Here is an 18068-nt window from a genome sequence, read left to right on the forward strand (position 1 = left end):
TCAAGTGGACAAGAGATGGCAAACATATGCTTCATTACGAATGACGAAGAGATAAATTCCTACTACTCTTCAACAGAATCTTGCAATGAATCTTGTGATGAGTCATGTGATAGTATGCCAAGAATTATAAGCTGGATTGTTTTCCCTATATAAAAGATTTATAAAAATTTCCAAAAGAAATATAACCTTGAAGGATCAAAATAAAGAACTATTGAAGCAACTTGAATCATTCAAAACCATTCAAAAAGAAAAAGACTCTTGTATTGAAAAGTTAGAGGAGGAAGTAAATAAAGTAACTCAAGAATTAGGCAAAACTCATAAAGAAAACTTAAATAAAAAGGATTTAGAAGCAAATGAACTTAAGAAATTAATAGAGGATAAGGAGAAAATTATATATAACTTTACAAAAGGTAAAGATAATTTTGAAAATATTATTGGACAGCAAAGGCTATATGGAAATAAAGAAGGAATAGGTTATAATTGTAAAACAAATAAAAAGAATAAGAAATTATACATAGGATACTTCGTCAAGGAAGCCAAGCACTATGCTAGCACTTCCTCAAACAACAAACATGAATACACTACTTGCTATATGTGCAAGACTAAAGGTCACGTAATGTATAATTTCCCATTAAAAAGAAAGTAGGTTAAAGTACAAGGAAAATGGAAAGTTAATAATGGAACTAACAAAAAAACAAAGAAAATTAAAAGAATTTGGGTTCTAAAGACTAACACAAGGAATCCTCCATTGCAGGTATGTTTTAGGAGAACATCGTCAATGGATAAGTGATACTTCGACAGTGGGTGTTCAAGACACATGACTGGCGATAAGACCAAGTTTACCACTCTCAGACAAAAGGATGGAGGATATGTCACCTTCGGCGATAATGCCCAAGGTAAGATTATTGGCATTGGGAGAATAGGAAAAGAACCTTCTATTACCATTGATAATGTGTTATTAGTAAAAGGATTAAAACACAATTTTTTAAGTATTAGCCAATTGAGTGACAAAGGGTTTGAAATAACATTTAAGAAAGAGAAATGTGTTATCCAAAATCCTAAGGAAAATAAAACCTTGTTTATAGCTCATAGAATAAATAATGTTAATTGTACAAACCTTGAGAATCTAGTGAATCATAAAGTAACTTATTTGGCAGCTATGAATGAAATAATTTGGCTATGGCATAGGAAATTAGGACATGATAGCATGGACCTATTATCCAAATTATCAAAGAAAAATCTTGTCAAAGGATTACCAAATACCAAATTCATAAAAGACAAGATGTGTGATGCATGTCAAAAGGGAAAGCAAGTTAAAACAAGCTTTAAAAAGTCTACTAAAAGACCCCTAGAACTATTACACCTAGACTTATTTGGTCAAACTAGAACCTTAAGCCTAGGAGGAAAACAATATTCTTTTGTAATAGTGGATGATTAATCAAGAGTCACTTCGGTATTATTCCTAGCAAATAAAGACGAAGCTTGTAACATGCTAATCACCTTATGTAAGAAATTATAAAATGAAAAGGGCTATAATGTAACAAGTTTTAGAAGTGATCAAGGTAGGGAGTTTAGCAACAAAGAAGTTGATAAATTCTGTAATGAATATGGAATAAATCATAATTTCTCAACACCTAGAACTCCACAAACAAATGGAGTGATAGAAAGAAAAAATAGAACCCTACAAGAAATGGCAAGAACAATGATAAACAAAAATAACCTACCTAAATACTTTTGGGCTGAAGCTGTAAATACATCATGTTATATTGTAAATAGGGTGTCTATAAGATCAAGTATATGCAAAACATTGTATGAACTATGGAAAGATAGAAAACCCAAGATCTCCTACTTTCATGTATTTGGATACAAATGTTTTATCCTTAACACTAAAGATGATTTAGGAAAGTTTGATGCAAAATATAACGAAGGTATCTTCTTAGACTACTCTACAATTAGCAAAGCCTATAGGGTTTATTATAGAAGAACTCTTACTATCATTGAATCAATACACATAACATTTAATGAATCAAAAAATTATGACAATAAATTAAGATTGATGAAAAAGAAGATATTCCACAAAAAGAAGAACATCTTGAAATAAAAGAAGAAAATACTAATGAAACTTCAAATGAAAACATTGTAGAAAATTTAGAACTACCTAAAGAATGGAGATATGCTAAAAGTCACCCAAAAGAACCAATTATTGGTGAAACTTCAAAAGGAATAACCACTCGGGCCTCATTGAAAAATATTTGCAACCATTATGCCTTTTTATCTCAACATGAACCCAAGAATATTGAAGAAGCCTTAAAAGATGATTCTTGGATTATAGCTATGCAAGAGGAACTAAATCAATTTGAAAGAAGTCAAGTGTGGGAGCTTATACCTAAACCCAAAGACAAATCAATCATAGGAACTAAATGGGTTTTTAGAAATAAAAAAGATGAAAATGGGATAGTTATAAGAAATAAAGCTAGGCCAGTAGCATAAAGTTATAATCAAGAAGAAGGTATTGATTACAATGAAACCTTTGCTTTTGTAGCAAGAATGGAAGCAATTAGGATGCTCTTAGCTTATGCAGCCTATAAGGATTTTAAATTATACCAAATGGACGTAAAGAGTGCATTCTTAAATGGATATATAAATGAAGAAGTATATGTCAAACAACCTCCAAGTTTTGAAAATTCAAAAAATCCAAATCATGTACTTAAGTTAACCAAAGCTTTATATGGATTGAAACAAGCTCCTAGAGCTTGGTATGAAAGACTAAGCAAGTTCCTAATTCAAAACAAATTTTCAAGAGGAAAGATAGATAGAACTTTATTTATAGTACAAATTTATGTTGATGATATTATTTTTGGAGCAACTCATGAGGATTTGTGTAATGAATTTGCTAAGTTTATGCAAAAAGAATTTGAGATGAGCATGATGGGACAGTTAAATTACTCTCTAGGGTTACAAATCAAACAAGCAAAAAATGGAACCTTCATAAATCAAACTAAGTATATTAAAGACACATTAAAGAAGTTTGATATGGAAGAAAGTAAACCTATAGGAACTCCCATGACCACATCAGCTAGTCTCGACAAAGATGAAAAAGGAAAACAAGTAGATACCAAGCACTACCGAGGCATGATAGGAAGCTTACTTTACTTAACAGCAAGTAGATAAGATATTACGTTTAGTATATGTATGTGTGCTAGGTTCCAATCGGCTCCTAAGGAATCACACCAAATAGCAGTTAAACGAATCTTTAGATATCTACTAGGCACACTTGAACTAGGCTTATGGTATCCAAAGGGAACTGAATTTGAAATGATAAGCTATTCCGATGCAGACTTTGTTGGATGCAAGATAGATAAAAAAAGCACTAGTGGAACTTCTCATTTTCTAGCACACTCTTTAGTCTCCTGGTCTTCAAAGAAACAAAACTCTGTGGCATTATCCATAAAAAAAGCAGAATACATAGCAACAGTGAGTTGCTATGCCCAAACATTATATATGAAACAACAACTAAAAGATTTCAAAATTCAATATCAAACTATTCCAATAAAATGTGACAACACAAGTGTCATAAATATTTCAAAAAATCTGGTATCTCACTCAAGAACAAAACATAATGACATAAGACTTACTTCTTGAGAGATCATAGGCAAAACGAAGACATAATGCTAGAATTTGTAAATACAAATGACCAATTAGCAGACATATTCACAAAACCACTCTCTGAAGAGTGGTTCATATTCATTAGATGAGAACTAGGAATGATGCATATACAAGAAGCAACCTAAATAGGTTTTTTGCTTGGTAAGCGACTGTCATGCTACTGACTTTATATTTTCTTGTTTGACAGACACCTGCCTTCTCCTAGCAGGTGACTGCCTCGTGACGAGTAGGGTTTTAAACCCTATTATATTTCTTTTTAACTTCCTTCAGGCACCTACCACTTCTCATCTCTCTTCAAAAATCCTCATTCCTACTCTTTTCCCAACCTATTTCTCTTCCAAATCAGCCTGAAACCTTGAATCAAACCTAACCTCTACATCATTTCGCGTAAAAACCTAAGGTTTATCAACTTCCCTCTTCAAAACAAACATGCCACGGATCAAATCGGTTGGTAACAAGGGTTCCTTCTCTTCCACAAGGATCAACAATGATGAAGTAGAGAAGTGGTTAATAACTCCTTATGCTAAAACTCTATATAGGAATCAAATAGCTTCAGCCGAACCAATCTTAGGTAACATACTTGATGTTACGTTCTTCAATTCTGATTTTCCTGAAATCATGGAATTTTTTAAGGAAATTGGGTGGGAATGGTTTATCACGTATCAAGAAAAAGGGTACTATCCAAACGTGGTTCGGATTTTCTAATATGGAGAATTTTGAAAATAGGATAAAAACAAATCTTCTAGGACAAAGTATTCATCTTACTCCCATATCTTTGGGAAAAATTCTTCGAGTCAAGCCAGGTGATTTTGAGGTTTAAATTGCTGAGAAAAAATGGATAATGACCCAAGGATTTACTCCAGATGAATTTTTACCCCTAGTCATAATTGATACACCTATCTCCTTTGGGCATCCACCACTTTACAAACATCTCAATCTCCAAGCTTTAATCTTGCACAAACTTATTAGATATAATATCCTACCACGCTCCGATTCTCATGATCATATTTCCCTCTTAGATTGTTTTTTTATGTGGTGTATTCTCAAAGGAAAAGCTAGATCTTCCAAGTTTACTTCTCAAATGGATCAATATGAAAGTTGATGCCCCTCGTGTCATTCTAGCATATGCTGGGATCTTAAATATGGTATTTTCCCATTTCAATGTTCTCACACCATCGTTCAACTTCACTAGCAAAACCCATTACAATATCTTTTCTAATACTATTCTTAAGCGTATGGGATATAAGCAAACTTCTCAAGGATGGTTTCACAAGGGACATTGTCACATCTCATATGCACCACCTCCTCAGCCTTCCATGTCAGCCCCTTCAGTCCAGCTTGACCCAGAAACTCCCTCTTGGTTCGTTCCAGTTTACAATCACTATATGACCTTCAGTGATGGAATGCAATCTGGACTTGGTACACTTCGAGAGAAGGTTTCCACTGTGGAAACTCATTGTTCAAGCCTTGTTCAGCATGTTGACAAGATTGAGAAACATTTGACTCTCTTCCAAAGGCAAATCTCATATTGATATTAGCTCTACTCCATCTAGTGATGATGAATCTACTGAAAAATCTAGTGAATAAGAAGAAAAGGAAGATGAAAGTGGGTCTATGGAAGCCTTCGATTGATTTGCTTCCTCTTTGTGATGTTTAAAACTTTTGCCTATGTATTAGTATTTCTGAGTACTTCACCGGATAGCATTTCCTTTGTGTTTGTAAGATCTACAAGTCCTATGTATTACAGCTTTTCACTATAGTTGTTTTGTATCACTCCCTTTTCCTTTTTGATTGATGTCCAAAGGGGAAGAGTGTTTGAGAGAAAGAAGTGCAAAAAGAAATATGCTATAAGCATATAAGAATATAAATGCATATGTAATGGAATGCTTGTTGTATGAATGCATTTTGAAAATGACATGGTTTGTATAAGTATATTTGGTATATGCTTATGTTTATCTCATGCTTGTTGAAAGGGGGAGCCATGAGCATTATTTCCTATTTTTTGCTCTAGATTTGTCATCATCAAAAAAGGGGAGATTGTTGGCCTAATAAGGCTTACAATTCTTATTTTGATGATAACAAATCATGATATGTTTAATATGGTTTGTTTCAAATGAAAGTTTTTAAGGAAGAAGGCAAAGCTTAGAGAGAGTTCAAAGCTCAAAAGGATGATAAAGCTTATGATGATAGTAATATTCAAAAAGATCAAGAAAGAAAGATGATCAGAAGCTCAAAGATGATAGAAGAACAAAGAGTCAATTGAAGTTCAAAAGAATATAGTTTTAAGAATGGTTGAATGTAAGTACTTCAAGTAAACTTCAAATATAAACTGAATTGAAGCTCTTATAAAACAAAAGAAATTTAGAAAAGTGGTGTTAGAAAATCCTAAAGAATGTTTAAAAAAAAAATCAAAGTGAATGAGGGTTCAAAAGAAGAAAATTTTTGAAATTTGATAGGCCAGGCGACTGCCAAAATAAGAAAAGCTTTTTTAAAGACACAATAGGGTGCCAGGCGACTGCCTAAGCACAGCCAGGTGCCTGGGTGGTCAAGCTAGGTGACTGTCGGTATTCTGAGTTTTGAATTTCCTATATGGCAAGCGACTGCTACTTGAACAATTTTTAAAATACTCGAACGGGAAGATTTTTTAAATGAATTTCTTGGGCACTATGACACAGTTCCTATAAGATGTGACAATACTAGTGCAATAAACATCTCAAAGAATCTTATATCACATTCACGAACTAAATGCATAGAAATTAAACATCATTTTCTTCGGGATCATGTGCAAAAAGGAGATGTGACACTTGAATTTGTATGCACAGATGAACAATGGGCAAACATATTCATGAAACCACTTACGGATGATAGGTTTATCCAAATTAGACGTGAACTAGGTCTGATGTATAGTCGAGAAGTTGCTTATAATTACATTAGACTACATAATTAAAGGGGAGCAACGTACATTAAAATTAATATTTGGTTAAATATTTCACATTTGGCAAAATTTTTCTTACATTTGATATTGAATTTAAAGCAAGGTTATTGCATGTTTAATTTTTTTTTTTTATACATTACAAATGTTGATGTCAAAATATACAATAGAAAGGGGGAGAACTAAATTACGTAACATGGGTAAATATATTTTTGATTGCAAAGATGAGATATATATTTATGTTAGAACATTTTTTTATATACCTTTTTGTTGATGTCAAAAAGGGGGAGAAATTAGTAAGCAAAAATGATAAAATGGTTTTTTGGGAGAAGTTAGTGATTTTATGGGAGTACAGTATAGACATATATACTACCAAAAATATTGCCTATTCTACGTTGTATATGAACTTTATTGTGTGTATTTTATATTGTTGAATTCTAAATTATGCATTAACTTAGGGGGAGCCTTGTTAGGCGTAACCCATTTTTGCTCGTGTATTTGTCATCATCAAAAAGGGGGAAATTGTTGACTCTATGAGTCCATGCCAGTTTTGATAATGAAAAATCACTTGGTATTTGACTTGTGCAATTGAGTTTGCGAATAGAGTCATGATTCAGAATGCACAAATGGTGAACTTGTATGGAAGCCAGGAGGAACCTAAAGTACATATTACTTGGCATAATCCATGGAACTAGAGGGATGAAAGGATGATGAAGCAAACTTCATATTCAAGATCTTTAACGGAATGGATATTTAGAATTGAATGTACTTACATATGTCATATGATATAACTCGAAACTCAAATATACCCTAGATAGACCTTAGGACTTATGCATTTCATGAAAAGTACATTTACATTAGCTCTAAGTTGAAAGAATTTTTTTGAGGCAAATTTTAGAGGCCTCATCGATGAACCCAATGGCCTCTTCGATGAATGTATGAAGGCCACTCGGCAATCAAGAGTGTTGTCTCATCGACGAAAAAATACCGAGAGCCCAAAAAGTTCAAACAATGCTCTCGTCAACAAACTCATGGCCTTGTCGACAAACAAGTGTTATACACTCGTTGACGAACTTACCCATTCACCGATGAAGGTCAGGATGCTGATTCATGTTTCAAAGCAGACACAGATTAAAACTCTTATTTTTAAATGATCCAACGTCCAGGATTTAATATAGGGCCGAGAACACTTATAAAAACAATTTCTAAACCCTAGAGCACCACTTTTTTGCATATCTCTTGAGAGCCTTGAACATATTGCATCAATCTTGGGCATATTTTTGAGAAGCCTTGAACATATTGAAAGACTCTTGCCTATACACCAAAGCATATTCATCAAGTTTGGGCATTGGTTACGTTAGTCAAAAGGCATTCACGCTAATATTTTGCAAGCATCGTTGGTATTGAGGTTTGAGTATTTTAAGCATTCAAATCTTATTTCTGTTTTCCCATACTCATTATGTTTAATATATTTCTTGGGAACAAAAATCATAATCTGTGTATTTTATATTCATTGATTGAATAAAATACTTGAGAAAAGTTTTCTAAAACCAAAATCTTTGAGATATTCAAAACTATGTTTTCATTTAAAGATTTGGTATTTAGTTATTGCAAAAATATTTGATTGAAAAAATCTAAAGATCTCCTAGATACATATTCTTGAGTAATAGTTTTCTAAAATATTATTTAAATCTTTATGATGTTCAAAGTCATATTTTTTATTCAAGGATTTAATCTTACAAGCTATTTATAAGAAATTATTTTTGAGAGAAATTCATTAAAGAGTAAATTTGTGATACCCTATGGATGAAAGACTTAAAAGGATTAGATGTTACTACCCATATCAATAAAGTGCACATTTCTTTTCGGGAGCTTTCCCATAAGAACTTCATAGTTAAGCGTGCTTGGCTTGAAGCAATCTTAGGATGGGTGACCTCTTGGGAAGTTTTCTCAGGAAGTGTGTGAGTGAAGATGAAACACACTGAAAAGAACACGTGTTGGTTTATGGGGCCAATCATTAGTCCGATAAGGTTCGCCACCCTTGTTGTCTAGTTCAGGTGGAGGAGGAGAGACACAGTGCTCCCTAACTGACCCAGATTGGGGCGTTACAAATGGTATTAGAGCCAACACCCAACCGGAAATGTGATGAGATTCACATTGCTTGGATTTAGAAATGTGAGTTCGCAATGAGGACGTTGCGTTCTATAAGTGGGGGAGAATGTGATACCCATATCAACAAGGTGCACCTTTCTTTTCAGGAGCTTTCTTATAAGAACTCCATAGTTAAGCGTGCTTGTTTTTGAGCAATCTTGGGATGGGTGACCTCTTGGGAAGTTTTCTTGAGTGAGGACAAAACACACTGAAAATAACACGTGTTGGTTTGTGGGGCCAGTCATTAGTCCGATAAGGCTCGCCCCCCTGTTGTCTGGTCCAGGTGGAGAAGGAGAGACACAGTACTCCCTAGCTGACCCAGGTTAGGGCGTTACAAAATTTGTCTGGTCCAGGTGGAGAAGGAGAGACGCAATGCTCCCTAGCTGACCCAGGTTAGGGCGTTACAAAATTTGTGACGCATATCATTATTCATATAACGATTTTTTTCGTTACATACATATTGAACTTCAAATTTTATCGTATGAGTATGTATTAGGTTTCTATTGTACTCACTAGCTTTGTGTACAAGCATTTGAGTTTTTGAAAAAATTGTAATTTTTTATGGTATTCATGGCTTGGGCTGTGAACCAGGGTTGAGGAGGAAGCTACACCTCTTGTAAGCAGAAGATTGTAAGGGAAGCTCTGTCCTAGTTAAAGGAGCGGATTTTAGTGGAATCCTTGAGTGGGTTGCCCAAGGCGAAGACATAGGCTAGGGTAGGCCGAACCTCATAAAATTTGTGTTTGTCTTCTCTTTTTCCTTAACTCCTTTTAATTCCGCTTGTATTTAAATTATCTGTTATTGTGTATGAATTAAGCATTTGATAAGGTTGTGAGTAATTAGGTAAAATTCTATGCTTGACAAAGACACACATTAAATTGATTAATCGTGAAACATTGAGTTAGTTATTAAATAGATTGCAAGTTTGAAATTGATAGTTTTCAAAATTAGAACTTGGAGGACTTAATTTTTTAAAATACCCAATTCATCCCCCCTCTTGGGATAACACCAGAATTCACAAGGCCTAAATTTGTTTTCCTAATGATTGTTTGACACAAAATATCGTTATGGAAGCATGCTAGTAGGAAGGTGAGGGAGCAACAGGGTAACAATCCTAGTCGCTTGCACTTCATTTGCCTTAAAAGTACTCTCCTAAGTATAACAAGGCAAATAATGCCACTATCTACATGAAGGAAAGTTATGAGTCGAATAAAGCCTAACACTTTGTGGCAATAAGAAACTAATGCAAAATAACACATTTTTCGCCTGAAACATAGGAAAAGTGCATAACCAAATTGCCCATAGGCTTAACCTTAAAAGTAATCCACTATGGCATTTATGAGAAGAAAAAAATGAGCTAAAGTCAACTAAAATAAAGTGCATGATTAAAGGAGGTCATGCTTATACTAAGAATGTCAATGAATTTAAAGAAAAAATAAAAATTGTCGTGTTTTGGGCATAATTTAGGGAACATTTTTAGCTCCTAGTTTGACTTAGAATAGGAGTAAATAGATGTGCAACCTTTGTTGTAAGGGCTTTCTATCCAATTTAACATTTCAACAATAGCCTAGTGCTTAACAGACCCAATGCTTCCTTATCCTTCTCTCTCTCACTCTCTCTTTCTTCTCTTTTTTATCTATGTTGATGCATCTTAAATGAGATTAGCCTGAACCACCTCAACTTAGATGGCGAACCAAAGGAGTGTCGATTGAGATTATAGGTTTTTATGTTCAATGAAGTCATCGCTAACATATTATTTCCTAGGTTTCATTAATTCACCTAGGTACTACAAATTCTTTGTCTCTAAGGTAAACTTAGGTCAAAGAAACTATAGTTTTGGTCTACTTAACCAGAATGGGGTTTAGGAGTATGATTTTATAAAAGAAAGGTATCAACAACCCCTACAAACATGTCCTAGTGAATGGTACTTGATTATCCTATGATTACGTCCTTTAGCACTTAATTTATCAAGACTTGTAATTTTTTCATGTTTATTTAAGTATTGACCATCTAATATTGAATAGTCTCTCCAAGGACCAATGTGATGGAGTGCCTAAACATTCTCCCCCTAGATAGTTAGGAAAAATGACATTTTCTCATCTCCAATCTGCATTTTCCAATCTGAGGGGTATTACATGCACGTATACACATGCACATGTAGGAAGAATAAGTCATGCAAGGCACACAAAATTCAAAAAGTTTAACCTCATACCCTTTTTTAATCTCTTTGCAAAGATGTTTTGAACATTTTTGTGGGATTTTTTTAACAAAAATGGTACATAGCGACAACAAATATTTATTTTTGGATTTTCAAAATAGTAATAGCGACAACAATATTTATAACAATTGTTCACACACTTAAAACACGTATGCTAACACCACAATGCACATATATATCTACACATATATACATGCATAATCATGTATATATATACATCTCATATGCATTCATGCAAACTCATAAATATACCTGCCAGCAAAATAATATATCCTCATATGCTTTTGCATATATTCCACACACATATACACAAAATCATGCATACATACATGTCTAGTCATGTCTAAAGGACACATGCACATTAGTTCATTATTTCATCTTCGCACATTAGTTCATTATTTCATCTTCGCATTTGCACATTTTATTCATACACTACTCATGCATACTCACATAATACATGCATACACATACATGCCCTTATTCTTATGACATTCCTATGTACACACAAATACCTATACACATGCTTTCCTTTATATGCATGGTCACATGTTTACATACTTCTATATAAACTCCTACAAATTATCTCACATGTATAACACATAAAAATTTATATTTATTTATTTTACTTATATCCATGCACCCAATATGTTTTCCATTTACACATACAAATGCACAACTCATTTGCATGTCCTACCATTACCATCTACTTATGCATGCATCAGATGAATACCCATGCACATGTATCTACTACCAAACACTCCCATTCATACCTCTATACCCATTGCCTCATGCATTAATACATTCATATTCATATGAATAAACTCACCTTCATGTTCACCATGCATTCATGGCCAAACATGCATATATATATATATATATATATATATATATATATATATATATATCCTTACATATGCATACGTCCACATACATGCACATCTATATTCTACATTCATGCACATGCATTTATATTCAGTAACCCATCAATCATGTATACACACATGTGCTAAACATCATGCTTATACTCATTTGTTATCGGCCTATTCATGTAAAGCAATATACATATGTTTATGCTCTCATATATCCATAGATACATCCACAACAATGCACATATTCACGACTCCATATATGCATGTAATCACTCATTGACATGCATACACACATATACTAAAAATCATGCTTATTATATGCCCATACATGTATACAAATACACATATGTCTATGCTCTCATATATGCAAAGATGCATCCACTTTAATACACATATTCACAACTCTATATATGCATGCACTCACCCATTGACATGCATACACACATTTACATCATGGACATGAAAAATATGGCATGCATACTCCTTCTTATGCACATACATACACCTTCATGCCTATCCATACATATCATGTTATTTTCTTTATGCATAGTTTCATGTTCATTAAATCCATGCCCACATGCACATACTATCACTACATTATATGCACACAAACTAGTACATAAGAACTCCTCATAAAGTCACTGCTATACATCAATAACATTGAACTTACATTGTGGTCACAAAATGCACTCATGCATATACATGTAGATAGATATATAGATAAAGACACACAACCACAGAGAGAGAGAGAGAGAGAGAGAGAGAGAGAGAGAGAGAGAGAGAGAGAGAGAGAGAGAGAGTGATTACAAAAATATTACAAAAATAAGGTTGACGGAGGTTTAGCTGGTTATTGGGGTTGCATGGATAGGATAGGGACTTCAAAGGGAAAGAAAGGAGTTGCTAGAGAGATTGAAAGGGAGAGAGGGTGACCAAAGAATACACAACAAAGGTGGGAGGAATTTTTTTTTTTTGTGTTCCTTTCGTGTGTTTTTACTCTCTCCATTCAAATAGGAAAAGAAGGGGCTTAAATATAGGGAATGGAGGTGGTTGTTGACTATATAGTACAATTAAGGGGAAGGATTTAGGCAATGGCCATGGTCATGGTCAACAGGCTAGAAATTTGCACAAGAATGGGGGCTTCTGAAGGGGAAGAGAGAAGAAAGAAAGGATCAGACATTATTTCTTATGCTTCTAGCATGGTAGAGGGGTGCAAAAAGGCTCAAATGGGGATTTTTCGCTAGTTTTCATGGCAATTGATGCCTTGTCCATCATCAAGTGCGTGCAGGAGTGAGCCCAAGAAAAAGAAGAAGAAGAATGGGGGCTTGAAATGATGTCATTTTGGCCCTCTTCCCTTTATATTTTTTTAATATACTCCTAACTAAAACGACACTGCTTTGTGTAGACATCCTAATTTTAACCGGGCCTTTTTTTAAAGAGGGGGCCTCACCAAAATACACCAACATTCGGAAAAAAAAAGTGATCAAAGAAAAAGAGAGAATTGCAAGGTAGTGTGTAGTATAGGAATTTTGAGAGGAGTTCACACAAAGGAGCATGGTTTAGAGGCAAGTTCCCCCATACCAACAAAGAGGAGCTACTTAGAAAGCAATTCAAACACACACAAGAAGATAGGCACCAGCATTCAAAAGTCACAACAATGATCTAGAAGGACAAGCCAAGACCGAATAGAAGAGGATTCAAAGTTGGCAGAGTTAAAGATCAAAGGTAAATTCTTGATCAGTTTCCATGTGCTTAAATCGATAAGCTGGATGCAGGATTTGATCCAAACCATCTAGTAACTCGACCTATTTTCTCCAACCTGTGACCAACCCATTGACCTAGACCTATTGACCAACCCGTGGATCTAACCTAGGACCTAAGGTCCACTCGGACCTAGGTTCATGAACCCAGTTTGCTTTTAAAACAAAGGGGGGCCTGGCCCGTTTTTAAAACAGAAAGCCTGGGCCACCAATGTTAAAACAACCTAGGCCCAAATCTTTTTAAAAACCCGAGGCCTTGATTTTCAAAAAACTATAGGCCCAAATATTAAAAAATAAAAAATATGAAATAAAAAAACCTGGGCCTTGATTTTCAAAACACTCTGGCCCTAATTTTTAAAACCCAAACCCAATTTTTTTTTTTTTTTCACTATTTATCCCCAAGCCCCATTTTTTTTAAATCACTAGGCCTAATTTTTTTTAACCCTAGGGCCCAATCATTTTTAAACTCAGTCCCAAATTTCAAAATAGGCCTAGGGCTTAAAATCTTTTATCCAATAAACTAAAAAGGGCCCAGACCCAAAATTTTTTCCCGGGGCCCAAAATTTTAAATTTCATTTTTTTTACCCAAAAAATACCTGGGCCTAACTCCCCAATTCAAGAAGCCTAAGCCCAACAGTATGCTAAATCCAACTCCTTAATCCAAGAAGCCTAAACCCAACAGTAGGCTGAGCCCAACTCCCCAATCCAAGAAGCCTAAGCCCAACCATAAGCTATGCCCAAACCCCCAAACCAACCAAGCTTAAGATCAAACAGCCCATGCACAAGTTGAGCCCAAGCCATGGCTTGGCGGGTTGGCTCACTCATGAGTCAACCAGGCCCTACTCAATGGTTTGACTCACCTCTGAGTCAAACCAAACTCCAACCCGGCAGGTGACTCACTCCGAGTCAGATAGAAATCCCAACCATGGTCAAGCTCGACCTCTCGTTTGGCTCCTGAGAAAATCTTGAGGAAAATCCCAAGAAAACCCCATTAGAAAAAGCAAAAACACGCATGGAATTGCCAAAAAACGAGAGCATGAACCACTACATTAAGGAAGATGGGGACTTATCTTTTATCGAAATCATTCATATCTCCAAAAAACTCCATTTTCATTGCTAACCTGCAAGAAAGAGAAAGGAGACGTCATATCCATAAAATAGAAAGAGAAATAGATAGTGAGAAAGGGAATCGGGAGAGAAGTAGAGGGAGAAGAGGAGAGAGAAAGGTTAGAGTAGATCACAGAAGAGAGCGAAGGAGAGAGGGAAAAAAATAAGGAGAAGAAGCATTAAAGATCTCCAAGGGAGATTGCAGATCTAAGAGTGAGGAAAGGAGAGAGAGAGAGAGAGAGAGAGAGAGAGAGAGAGAGAGAGAGAGAGAGAGAGAGAGACAGAGAGAGAGAGAGAGAAGAAGAAGAAGAAGAAGAAGAAGAAGAAGAAGAAGAAGAGTGAAAAATCAAAAAAAGGTAAAAAAAAAAAAAAAGTTGACTTTTATATGTTGGGATAGTGGGTCACATTTCACCACAGTTGGGTGACACATGGCATATTCTAGTCCGTGTAATTTAAGGGCAACGTGGCCATCTCTGGATCGTCCGATTTGTGTTTTCTCTAGGCAGTCTAGATCATGTCACGTAAGCGATCCTAGCTCATTAGTTAGGGCCACCCAAAGGGGGATACGTGGCTGATGTCACCCCTTTTGTCACAAAATAATATATATACGACCATGTGTCCTTATCCTAAGTTGAAACGTGGGCCTGCTACAACCCGCCCCCCTCCCTGAACTAGTTGATCAACCTGATTTAGACTGGTCAAACTGGTTAACTATTTTATTGTTTATTTATATTTATTTATGTTATTTATTTAATTTTTAAATTTAGAAAAATAAAAAAATAACAAAAAAAATCCAAAAAAAATTGGGGAAACTCAAGAAAATATTTTGAAGGTAAGGAAAAAATAAAAATTAAAAATTAAAAATTGGGTCATTTTCATCTAGAAATATAAGAAAAAATTATTTATAAATCCTAGGAAATTTTGGAAAATATTTAAAAATTCTAGAAAAATTTTTATAAAATATGGGAATATTTTTTATTAATATTTTGACGATTTTATTGATTTTGGGAGGGGGGGGGGTGTGTCACTATGATTTAAAAAAGAGCAATGGGGTATTTTTAGACCTCATCTGTATCGGCTTTGAGGGGGATTTTTCTAACAAGATAACATTTTTGGAGGTCTTATTAGACATTCTTAAGTTACACCCAATTTTTCTTATATCCTATTAATTTTGTACATTAATTCATTTATTTATTAGTTTTTTTAAAGGAGTAAATTAAAGGTTATTAAATTTAATTTGGGGATAACTCTTAATTAATTAGGTACCGTTCGTAAAACGGGTGTGTAGAGGAGTGTGAATACCTTCCCCTCGCATAACCAAACTCCCAATCTCAATCTTGGTATACGCAGACTGAGACTACAAGGCCCTTGACTTGAGTTTAGTTTACAGACAATTAAATGAGAAGTAATTAATTGTTCTAACCGCACCAAGGAAAAATAGGTTAGTGACGACTCCAAATTCAAAATTTTCAAAAATCAAATTTCATTCCCTTGCCTCCCAGGGCACCCCACTCTCGAGACGTCGCGATACTTTGGACACCCACGTTATTTTTTAAACTAGGCACTTAACAAAACAATGTCATTTTGGCTAGGCTTGTGGGCAGGCATGCACACCTGCGCATAAGAAGCCATGCGCGAGCACTTGAGCCAACTCACTAAGGATTTTTTTTTTTTTTTTAAATTTGTCATTTTTGGTTGAAATTTATTCTTTTTTCCTCTCTTGGACAAAATGGGGTGCCAACAATCATTCCTTCTCCATCCATTCCTCCTCCTAAATTTTATTTCCATTCAACTCCTTCTTGTCTCCCTCTTTCTACAATTTTTACAACTCTTCATTCCTTATCTCACAAGGTGCCCTTTGTAAGCTAGGCATTTATCCTAAAACTTTTTATGGAAGTTGGCAACAAGTCCACTTCACCCAATTCACCATTTCTTCTTCTCAATCTCTTTCATTTTACAAGGTGTTTGATCATTTATCAAATATCTTTTTGGCACACTCATGTGAGACCCTATTATGCCACTAGTTACTAGGGGTTCTTTATATTATTATTTGTATCACATGCAGTAAAAATTTCAAGCATCATTAACTTGTCAAATTCAAGATTTATTTGAATGAGCTACATCATTGAAGTGCTAGGCATAGGCTTGTAGTTGAATTCACATACAGAATTAGTAAAATAACAAACAATGGAAAAGATAAAGAAGGTGACTTCACGAGGCAAATATAATATTATTTTTACATACGGACGGATCTTTGGATATGAGTTTATCCCATTGCCAATATCTTATCCCATAAGTGGTAATATTAATACTATTAATCTCACAAGTGGTAAAATTTTTTGACATCATTTATCTAAGGGCAATGCATCGAATTGCATCTTACAATCACTACTTAGAGTAGGCTTATAGTTGTTCAAACAAAAAAAAAAAATTATAATAGTTAATAGCATAAAAGATGGGATGGAATTCTTGGCACAATCTTTTTTATGAATAGAAAATAGTTGATATCTCATATGGACTTATTTCAATTGGAAATTACAATAATGTTTATCTCAATTTTCATACTTTTTTCTTTAGATAGAGTAAGAAGTTGGGCCAATTTGAGGAAGCAAATGCTTTGATCAATTCACAAAGTGAAAAAAAAAAATGACAATACATTTATTTACACTTCTACTTTTTTGTTTCTACTAGTTTTTAGCTATTTTCAAAAGAAACTAAAAACTAAATGTATGGTTTTTATTTATTTTAGCACTTGTTAAAATATTTTAATATTCAAAATTAACTTTATAGATTAAATCATTCAATCTATACATAATTTTATTTAATTCAAATGAAATTAAATGACCTAGTCAATTTAAAATACAATTGAAATAAAAAATAGCCATAAATTTTCTAAAAATTTGAAAAAAAAAAATAATAATAATTTAAAATTTATTTTTAGTATTTTTTCAATTTTCATGTATAATAATATTTTTTTCTTGTAGAAATAAAAAGTGACTTATGAAATATTATGTTAATGTTATAATGAAAAAAAAAGAAAAAGAATATGTACAATCTCTATATATTTTACAAATAAGTAAAATGTCCTCTGATTGAATCTCCTTAAAAGTAAATCCGCTGATTTGAGGGCTCAAGATTATTCTTAAACGAGTTGATGGTAGAACTTCCGAGCAATCAATTTGATGATCTATGTAAATTGAGTTTATTTGATCTTTTTTTTTTATCTTTAATAGACTTGTCGATTGAGGACATGATGTGGATCTTCAGAATGATCAATTTAATGATATACAAAAGCCAGATTTGTTTAATCATCTATCTATTTGATGAGATCCGCCAATATAAGGGTTTAAAAGAGCATATTCTTCATCAA

This window comes from Malania oleifera, chromosome 3 (genome assembly GCF_029873635.1).
Source record: "Malania oleifera isolate guangnan ecotype guangnan chromosome 3, ASM2987363v1, whole genome shotgun sequence".
NCBI lineage: Eukaryota > Viridiplantae > Streptophyta > Magnoliopsida > Santalales > Ximeniaceae > Malania > Malania oleifera.